General features: G+C 40.7%; 1 long non-coding RNA gene across 1 annotated transcript; it reads left to right on the top strand.

The window, feature by feature from the left end:
* Nucleotides 1-7,054: 7,054 nt before the first annotated feature.
* Nucleotides 7,055-7,240, top strand: LOC123486296. Its single transcript, XR_006659327.1, has 2 exons — nt 7,055-7,088; nt 7,167-7,240. It is a non-coding gene; the product is annotated as an uncharacterized LOC123486296 (long non-coding RNA).
* Nucleotides 7,241-8,566: the final 1,326 nt, after the last annotated feature.

Genomic DNA, 8,566 nt, shown 5'->3' with positions numbered 1-8,566 from the left:
CTTAAACAAATGTTTTGACAACAACATTATTTTATCTGTTACTAATTGTTGTTGCTACCACAGTCATGACAACGCATAAGATTGACACATACTTGATAGAGGTCGAAACGACCGTCTCTAACATGTTTGGTGCTGGAATTCTCACCAGACATGGACCCTCAGGATTCCTCACTGATCTTACAGAATGAGTTAACCGCTGGAACCAAAGATTCCTACCTGCCACCTATCTCTAACTTTCACAACAGAAGAATCAAACCACATGCATATAGTTTCTCTCTTCCCTAACGAGCGGTACTGATCAGATACCTCTCCTTGTCTGTCATTAAAATCAAAGACCTCATCCTGTCCTCCATGATAGTATCCTTCACTATTTCAGATGAATCTATATTGACTCTCTACCATTATCTGCTCTCCTATTTTAACCCCTATTCGTACTATCATTGACAGCACTCTCCATCCGTAACATAAACCCTTTCCAAAGTTACCATTAAAGTAGTTGATTTAGCTGATGTATCAACACTCTTCACTACCGATATCCTATGTGTATTATCTACTGTTGGAGTGGCTACTGTAACCTATTCTTCCTGAACTCCCTTGGTGACTGTGAAACTTCAACAGATTTCAAATCTTCCATCATAAGCGTTACTTTATGAATTACATAGCCTTTTAACCAATAATTCTTAACCGGAACAAATTCTAATGCTTGCACTAGATAAGTACACATATATTCTCCCTGACCTTTCTCTGTAACATTACGCAACATAAGTGAACAGTCACTCCTAACCCTCTTCTAAACTATACCTCCTTTAATTAGGTGCCACAGCTTCTACTCTTGGTCCTGATAACAATACTTCTTCTCCATAATTATCTCTCCATGTGGGAGGAATGTCCCCATCCTAACCCTAATAAGTATTTTTTTCCCCTAAAATTGGTTCCCTTATAATCAAATGCGATATATTTATGGCTTTAATAACTATCAATGTTGAAAGAGTTAAATTGCTTCTCACTGTTGTTATAATAGACTGAAGTGTTAATGTCCTTAGTTACTTCTAGTTTTTCCCCAAAGAAAAGTTGTCTTTGCTTGTACTTCCATCTATCACCACTAGTGTCACTTTTTCCAACTCTCAGTCCTATCTCTAATCCCTGACTTTCAAACTTTTGATTATAAAAAATACACCTACAATTACCTTGATCTTCCTCTCCAAAGTGTCATTCACCATTGTTCTCTCTCTTACTACTAACTTTGAAACTTAGCTTACTGTCTTAGAGTTCCTTCAACCCTAGTTCTCCTAACTTATTTTTATCTAATCTTTTCTCTCATAACCTTTAAAAACTTTTTCCACTGATTTATTCACAAAATCCTATTACCACCAAATTTTTAGAATATGTGATTGGGAAAGTCCCCACCTGCCTTTGACTTCTTTACACACAGACTTGGCAAACTAAACACCTTTTAGCCTAGCCTGAAATCTCTTAGTGTAAGAATGTAACCCAGAATAACAGTCTCCCCTTTTAAACTTTATTTTTCAGACAGATTGTGTAATAGATTATCATCCTTCCTATAATATTATCTTTTTAAGCAAATACGATTGCCAAAAACCCTACTTTTTTAAAATCCTCTACCAGACAGCCGTTTAGTGTACATCCTATTGTACAATTCAATTTAAACAATACATCTCTTCCCAACAATGCAATAACAGTATCTTCTAATATTAGTATGTCTATTTTAATTTCTCCTTGATTTTTATAGCAGAGCTCCATTGGTTCCCTAAGAGTAATTAGCTGTTTACTACCTCAAATCCCTATCCTAATTAGTCAATTTTACATAGTGAGATGTTTAACCTCTTTAGGCTGAACACAGATACGTTTTTCCACTATTCACCATCACTTCTCATGGTCGGTTGTTTTTACTTCAATTGTTGGATATTTTGTCTTCTTCTCTAATCGGTGCTTTCAGCTGGCACCCCCCTTCCGGATCTTCTAGGCACTCTAGAATCTTTAGGGTTCACCTGGAGAACAGGTGATCTTGAATTGCCCCTGTATCTTCCTTAAAAATGTTCTCCGTTTTTCCTCCTGACTTGTTGCACTCACAGGTAAAGTACCCAATCTGTCCACAATTATAACAGTCTTCTGAAAGTTGCTGGAAGTGTAGCTGAAATCTTCCTCCTCCTTCTATTTCTTCTCGTCCTCTTCCTCTCCAATTCTGTGTCTGTCCAGAAACTGGCTGTGGATCTGGAACATTTGGTACCCCCCTTGGCTGGTACAATTGCATTTGATATTGTTCAGTTGAAGCTGTAACAGTGATTGTTGATTTGGTTCACTCTGATTCTTCATAACCAAAGCTTCTCTTCTCCACCAGTTGTATGATTGAGTTTTCTCAGAGTTTCTTCGTCCTGTTCTTTCTTGCTGTTGACATATCAGTATTCTTCAACAGCTTATATTCTAAGTTCTGTCCTCAAAATATCATCTTCCATCATCTTCTTCAGCATCTTTGCCTCAATGTATTCTTCTTCTCCTCCAATTCTTGGGATCCTTTTCTCAGCAGTTTCTCCTCTTCTGTATCTTCAGCTGTGTTACTTCTTCTAAACTATTTGCTTTATCCAGGCATGATAAACATCGGTCTATATCTCTATTTCTTCTTTGCTAGTCATTGTAGGATAAAATCCTCTTGAACATAAAGCACCTTTAATCTCCAGATCTTCATCGCTTTCTTCATCTTTGCTTTCATCAGAGATCAAATCTCGTGTATCCTTCTTCCTTCAACTTCCATCAGAGATCAAATCTCTAGTATCCTTCTTCTTTCCTCTCTTGCCAACTTCCTTCTGATCACAGAGTCATATCCACCCATGACCTCTTCTCAATCACTCATCTTCATCATCCTCATCCTCTTTAACCTCACTCTTCTCTTCCAGACATCTCGTTTCCTTCCTTCTGGAGTTTTGGATTAATCTTTATCGTTATTTCTGCTTGTCCTCTATCTATTATTCGTTCATCTCCATCTCTGATGCAACAATCACCTGAGGATAAACATCCCTAAGCTCTACTCCTTAGCCTTATCTCTATAGCTTTGGTTATCTTATCGCTGGAATATTTTATAAATTTTTGTTTGAGAATGAAGGGCAACTTTTGTTTCACTTGCCGGATAACCTCGCAATACTTTAGTTAAAGGATTACCATTTTATACTATATCAATCGGTGTAATGACTTTTATAGCCTTGCTGTCCTTTCTCCCCATTGTAACTACTCTTTTATATTCCTTTATCGTGAATTATTTTATTTTAGACTGTATAGCCTATGGCTTCCCCCCTCTAATTATTAATATAACCCAAACAACCCCCCAAAAAAAACTTTTTTTTTTATTTTTTTTAAATAAATCAATTAAAAATCATGAATAATTAAAACCAATTTTTATTCCTATATCCTATGTCACTAATTTATCAATTAGTGGCTATCTTACCACAACCCATCAAATGCAAATGTAAGTTAGTCAACTTCAAAGCAATCCCAAAAACAAAGCCTGTAACCCCTTTATTACTACACTTCCCATAAACCCCCTTGCTCTATAGGCACCTAATTATCTTAAATTTACAGAATACTGTCAGTACCTGATTTCCAACACAATTCCAATCAAACCCCAGTGATGCACAGAGCCTCCAAAATGCAATTTTTAATGAAATAGTATTTGCCAAGCCTATGTGAAATTGTCATCAAATATTTTGTAAGGGATGATTTTGTGAACTAGCCTGATATCTGATCCGATCGTCTGCCGCGTCACGTGATGTCACGTCATCACTTCCTGTATCTCCTCTCTCCCCTCTCTCCTGTCTCTCATGACAAGGGAACAAAGACACAGAAACAGCTTTTAGTAGTTAATGCAATCACTGAGTATTTCCAACCATTCAATATTCGTTCGTTCTACATTATTCACTCTAAGACTAAACTCAGAACTAAATAGATCGCTCAAAAACATTTTTATTTTATTTTAATCCGTCATTTAATTTAATTCATTATACTCCGTCAACATATATTCAATTTATAAATTCACTACATCTCAACAAATAGTTTCATGTTCGAACAACAGCCGTTTAACAACTAGGAGATTCTTTCCCAAATCTCTCTTTTCTGTGGCTATTTTTCCGTCTCCCCCTTGCAGGGTAACCCCAGATGGGACCTATGACCTTTACCCACAATGCAGTTTTGTAGTCTTAGCACATAACCGCATGTCGTAGTTTTAGCCCCGTAAAATCAAGCGCATGCGCACATCCATTCAAAAATACTTTTTCACCGTGGAAGGTCTTAGATCTCTCCCCAATCCCCAAATAGACGGTTAACAGTCCAGCTGTAACTCCCGTTTCCCCCTCATAGTGAAACAACATTTAACAGCGCTTACAAAACATAGAACCGAAATTCCACATACAAACATAATTTAAGAGGCTTTATTACCATCGCAGTGGACCTCTAAGGTTAAGGTTATCATGTAGCACGCAACACAATTAGCATTTAGCAATTAGCATTAGCATTAGCTTTTAGGTACAATGTGACACAACACACATTTAGCATTTAGCATTAGCATTAGCCTTTAGGTACCATGTGACACAACACACATTTAGCATTTAGCATTAGCATCAGCCTTTAGCCAACTGCGGCCTACAACATGTAACAAACCCGCATTGCGTCTTTAATTACTGTTTCGTTTGTCCTAAATTTATTCTGCCGTGAGTATGGCTATTTCTATGAGCGATCCCCCCCATGCAAATATCCCGTCGGACAGAAGATGAGCAAGCAATCCCCAAGAAAATGTCCCACCAACCCCAGTCCAAGACTGACCTGAAACTCATAATGCGTTGCCAGGATTTTGTGGCCCACCCTGCGGTCGCCCCGTTTGTCACGAGGGCTTATCTAAACCTGCAATGCTCTAAAATTGTATACATATCTTGGCCCCGATTGTTCTTGACTTACTATTCAAGCAACACATCTATATAAACAATCCATAAACTCTAACCACTTTTGCGCTGTTTTTAAAATTTTATAATGATTAGCCAGACCCCCCAGTCATCAGCAAAAACGCCACCCGAGGCACGGTCGTAATGGTACACTCCTCCAGTGTACACAAGCAGTAACAAAACCAACAACTTAGCTGTGAGGAACACTCACCTTGGCTGGTCATGACTCCAGACCGAGTTAGCTTGAGTTAGCTTGGCGGCTACAAATGCAGCAGAGGAGGATTGCAGACCACTCCTGGCAAGCTCGCCATTTGTCGTATCGAGTGAGTGGTGGCAATTATTGCTGATGAACAAAAGGAGTCTGCTCATACTGAACGTTGATCATAAGGTTTATTCAGATCACAAGCTTCAGCATGAGTGACAGGTGACATGACACCCGGAGAGTGACGCCTCAGAATGGCTGCTCGTTCTGCCCTCTCCTTCGTTTTCCCCCCTATTTATAAACAATGATGCTCCCTCTTCTGGCCAATCACCAGTCTCCCCTGTCTACAACACACTCCCTGTCTGTTGTATGTGGCGTTACACCTAAAACATTCCCTCTTGATACTAACATAAACAACATTCCATTTCTTCATGAAAAACATTTAACACCATCATAATCTTAATCAACTACACTAGCAAAACAAACCCAGCCCGGCAGAACGGAACTGGATTGCATCGACGGGAGGAGTTCAGGAAGTAGAGCGGAAACGGCTCAAAAACTTGTCTATACTATAATTTTGCCAAAAAATTCCCAAACGGCCCGCCCAGCGAAGGAAAGGCACCCTGTGTGAAAAATGCTGTTTTCCTATTTTTTTAATGAGTTTTCTAATTTTCACTCTCAAAATCACCATTTTAAAAAATAGAATACATACACAAATGTGATGGTGTAAGTCCACAACAATGCTTAAACCACATCAATCTGATTGGTGGGCCTGTCAGGTCCTGGCTCCCCAGTGGGTGGGCCAGGCCCATCCATTTCTATGCCCCTGATGCAAACACTGCATGTTGACCATGCGCATCACAAATAGCCTACTAACAAACACTTCGGACTAAACTCTTTCAATACCTGGGGCCTCATGTATCAATCTTGCGTACGCATGAAAACACGGCGTACGCCAGCTTTCACGTTCACGGTCAGATGTACTAACAGTGAAATTAACGTAAGAATGTGCGTTCTTCCACGTAAACTTCAGGCCTGGCGTACGTACATTTTTGTGATGTTTGTCCATTGGCGACTCATAGAGGCAATAAAGTGAAGTGGCAAACATTACACTACGAACTGTTCTATCGCACCTGCCAGATATTGCTTATAATTTGTAATTGATAAATGATTTGCCATATTATTGTCACATGAGTCTTATTAGAATATTCTATTAATTATGCAATTAAGTAAGAACATATATAAAGGATGTGAAAATTGATACAACCCGTCTAGCAATGGCAGCTTTGGCTTTATTAGAAGACATTTTCAATGGACAAATCCGGAGAGAACGAGTTTTTAGGGACCACGGTGATTTTCTGGCCCACGACGATGACTGGCTCATCAGCCGTTTCAGATTTCCAAGGGCTATACTCTTGGAGCTCTGCGCTGAGTTGGGTCCGAATTTGGAAAGAGAGACAGTGAGGAGCCACGCATTACCCGTTCCTTTACAGGTGCTTACTACACTTGGTTTCCTAGCAACCGGTTCTTTCCAAAGAGAACTGGCAGACCGCTCAGGAATAAGCCAGTCGTGTTTGAGCCGTGCAATGCCACCTGTATGGGGACGGCATCATCCGCTTGTCTACCAGGTATATACGTTCCCATACGATGCAGGTGACCAGCCAAACATCAAAGCGCAATTTGCAGCGATAGCCGGTTTTCCTAATGTAATCGGAGCGATCGACTGCACTATTGCTATAAAGGCGCCATCTGAAGACGAATTTGCATATGTGAATCGGAAACATTTCCATTCAATAAATGTGCAGATTATATGTGATGCACAAATGCGCCTAACAAATATTGTGGCAAGGTGGCCTGGGTCAACCCATGATTCATATATCCTTACAAACAGCATGGTTGGGATGAGACTCAAGCTGGCAGGGTGCGCGATGGGTGGCTACTTGGTAAGTTATGCATTTAAATGTATGGTTCTATCTAAAAGTAAAATGTTTGTGTCTGTAATTATTATTACTGCCCATCAGGAGACAGTGGTTATCCACTAAAGACGTGGCTGTTAACCCCCCTCACCAACCCACAAACTGACCGAGAGCGCAGATACAATGATGCCCATTCCCGCACTCGGTCAGTTGTGGAGCGGGCGAGGCAGCTGAAATGTCGGTGGCGCTGCCTTGACAGGACCGGGGGATGCTGTTATACCGCCCTGACAAGGTTTGCCGCATCATACTGGCCTGTGGAGTGCTGCACAATGTCGCGCACAGGCATGGCATACCCCTTGGTGAGGTGGGGGCACCGGCCAGATGACCCTGACCCAGGACCAGTATATGTGCAGCACAATCAACAAGCCATTCAGGCCCGTCAACGTGTAATTGCGACAATATAAATGGTACTCAGACACAAAGTTCATTTTTTGACCAATTCTTTTAATGAATGGCTTATTTCTGTGAGTGCGTCAGTGACATTTTTAAGGTGACTGTTCATTTCTTCAATGGCCCTAACAATTTGTTGTTGTGACTCCAGAACAGCATGCGTCAAGACACGGCCAGATGGACGGGCTTCAGCACTGGGGGAACATTAGAGACACGGGAGACGCTGGACTGAATGGGCTCTGGCTGCTCAGGTGGTGCGGACTCTGAGTGCGTGCCAGTGGACGTTCCTGCGGTTCCTAAGTCCAATTAAATACAGGCACATCTTAACAGTAATTTGAGTCTGTTCCTTATTAATGGGTACACGCATTTGCAATAAAAGCAGTGGATACGTGAAATCTCTGGTGTACCTTTTGCTATATTGCATGCATTTTAAAATTAAACGGTGGCTGGCTATGTATATCAAAGTTAAGGAAATAAATCTGAGTCACCTTGCTGGCAGTCCTGTAGTATATCCGAGTCTCCTACATCAGCGGATACGATTCCAGAGATTAACGTGTCTCCTACAATAGAGGCAACTCTCTCTGATCAAAGGGTGCAAGTTCATCGGTCCCTGTACCACCGCCTGTTCTGCCCACACTTTGTCGGTGCGCAGCAGTTCTCCGCTTAACTTCCACCTTTATGTCTGACCATTTCTTCTTCAGTTCATTTACGGTCGACTCTCAGATCCCACCGCGTTGACGGTATCAGACAAACTCGCCCACTCTTTTTTCTTTCTTTTGTTATTAATTCCAGAGGACAGATTTCCAAATAAAATATTTTTTCTTGTTTCTACCTCTGATAGTAGCACCTCTAATTCGTTTTCAGTGAAATTTCGTTTCTTGCTTGCTTTAGCCATGTTCTTGCAGGTTTCTTTTGCCAAATTGGACTAATTACCATATTTAAATTGATTTAATTGAGGGAGGAGACAGGGTGTGGTGTGGTGCTCGTGCATGTGCGCTCAATTTCGCGTTGATTGGGATGTACAAAGAGAATGTATGTGGAATGCTGCGTACGCA

Source organism: Coregonus clupeaformis, unplaced genomic scaffold (genome assembly GCF_020615455.1).
Source record: "Coregonus clupeaformis isolate EN_2021a unplaced genomic scaffold, ASM2061545v1 scaf1108, whole genome shotgun sequence".
In the NCBI taxonomy this organism is placed as follows: domain Eukaryota; kingdom Metazoa; phylum Chordata; class Actinopteri; order Salmoniformes; family Salmonidae; genus Coregonus; species Coregonus clupeaformis.
This window is presented reverse-complemented; position numbering and strand designations above follow the sequence as displayed.